The sequence below is a fragment of the Cibotium barometz genome, chromosome 61, assembly GCF_041138505.1.
Source record: "Cibotium barometz isolate CiBa-2024 chromosome 61, ASM4113850v1, whole genome shotgun sequence".
Taxonomy (NCBI): domain Eukaryota; kingdom Viridiplantae; phylum Streptophyta; class Polypodiopsida; order Cyatheales; family Cibotiaceae; genus Cibotium; species Cibotium barometz.
In genome coordinates, this window is record NC_141106.1 from 36,608,753 (window position 1) to 36,611,006 (window position 2,254).

The window sequence follows — 2,254 nt, forward strand, 5'->3', positions numbered from 1 at the left end:
AATTATCAGAAGTGGGCTCCTGATGGCTATGGCACTAATTGGCTAACGGTTAGTGGCACGCAGAGAGTTATTTGGGGGATAGGGCCCTCCCTCATTACTCTAATAGTTTCTGGCCCTTTTGCACAAGATCTTCTACCCAACCCGCATGTGTTTTCATTTTGCAATGACCACAACCAGTCCTTAGGTCATGTATGTTTTACATGTGACATGAGCCCTTGCCATGCCTTCAGTGACTTGAGCAAGTGGTCTAACAAATCAAAAAACTTGGATCCTTAAATTTTTGAAAGTTTTTTGTTCCCTTGAGAGAGAGAACATAAGATGGGGTAATGGTCCGAGAGAGCAATGTTGCGCTAGACTTTGACCTTAGTATTTAGAAAAAGATTGTTGATTCTAGAGGATGAATAGCACCTGTCTAGCCGTGCTTTTCTTAACTAGTTGCCCAGTCTACCATTGCCCCATGTCAATTCATTATCACATGGCATATCTTGCAGAGCATGGATGCCTTTTAGGTCCATCCATCTCTATGTAAGAGAGTGATGGGCTGGGAAGATTGATAGACCCTCTAAAGAGATGTTCCCCCTGCTTAAAAAGAAGGCTATCACAGACCACGTCCCCGTGTTAAAAGATAGAAGTGGCAATCTTGCAGAATCTTGGGTTGAAAACATGGACATTGTCAAGGAGCATTTTTCCTTCATCTTCTTCAGTGCACAAAACGACTATACAGAGGAAAGGAAATCCGCCATCCATGCCATATCAAAATGCAGAAGGAAGTCAATATCTACAAGTCTTTTAACCATCTTAGAAGAGGATATTTCTCTTGAAGAATTGGGGGATGTGTGACGGTCCCGAATCTAGCCATATCTTAACCATATAACTTAATCTAAGAAAATATTAAACTCACTTAATCCTATTATTTCTACATAACAATACAATCAAATCAACCTTCTCAAATACCAAACAAGCATGCATGCCATATCCAAGATTCTGATCACATAAGCAAAGAATTATGTAATCTCAAACAAACATTTACATGATATAAATCTCTATCAGTTATAGCATAACATCTCAAACAATCGCAATGTATGTGTCTATCTCAAGATTCTATCATCATCACCATGCTCGACAACATGGTTAGTCATAATGACCAAAATCTAGCCAATCTTGGGCTTTCTCCGATGCCTGTCCACCCAACCTCCATACTGGACATCGCGGCTATCCCGGGTATGCCTCTTTATGAATCTCGTCCTCTTTGGGTTCTACCACATGGCTCCCAGAGGGCATAAATCTCGTTCTCTGTTCGACATTCCCTATCTAAGGACGGCCGGCCCAAATCTCAAAATCTCATATCAAGTCTCATAATATACATGCATATCAATCATTCATACACATGCATATCAATCATTCATTTCAAAACAAAGCAATCACAAGTCATTCTTATTATCGTACACTGATCTCTAATCCACAGTCTTTCAAGACAAGCATATTCAAATTAATCAAAATCAACCTCAAGTATAGAAACAAACTTTTAATTCAAATAGTCCTTAACTTCTCTTAGTCTTTGAATTATCACGTTCTAACTAGTAAGCTTATCTCTAGTTGTTGCTATAGCTTAATCATAACTATGCTTACGTATTAGTCCATCTAGTCTATATAGACAAGGTAGCCACTCTTGATAGCAATTTCTAAGGCAAAGCCTAACAACTGGTCTCTTTGGGAGATCTTTCAATCTATTTAGAATTAGAGAAAAGTCAAAACTATAAAGTTTTAGCACTTCTAATGCTCTATAAAGCATATCTCAGTGATGGCTCTCCAAAAATGAGTTGTAAGGTCTCTTTGAGGGAGCATTCAAAATGGTCAAAGTTGTGTTTTCAACATAAACCTGTCAAAAACAGCCAAGTGCCCCACTTTGCACTCGAATAACTCAAAAACGAAAGAGATTTGCCTTTCGAGCGTCTTATACACTCTTGTAGAGTGTATAAGACTCTTGTAGAGTTTTCTGTCATCTAAAACTTTTGTCTTTATCTAAAAATCTGATTCTAAATACATGGAAAGATAAATGCTTTGCAAAACAGCCCCTAATGAAGGTTATACCTAAAATCTAGTCACAAACTAGTCAAATATTCTATCTTCTAATTCTTTAACTCCTCCAAAAGTGTTTATTCTATGAGTCGGACTAAGGCAATTAACAATAGCTCTTGGTGGGAAACCCCCCTCTCCTCTTCTCGCCGTGTTTTTCCATCGTTGCCATGGTTAA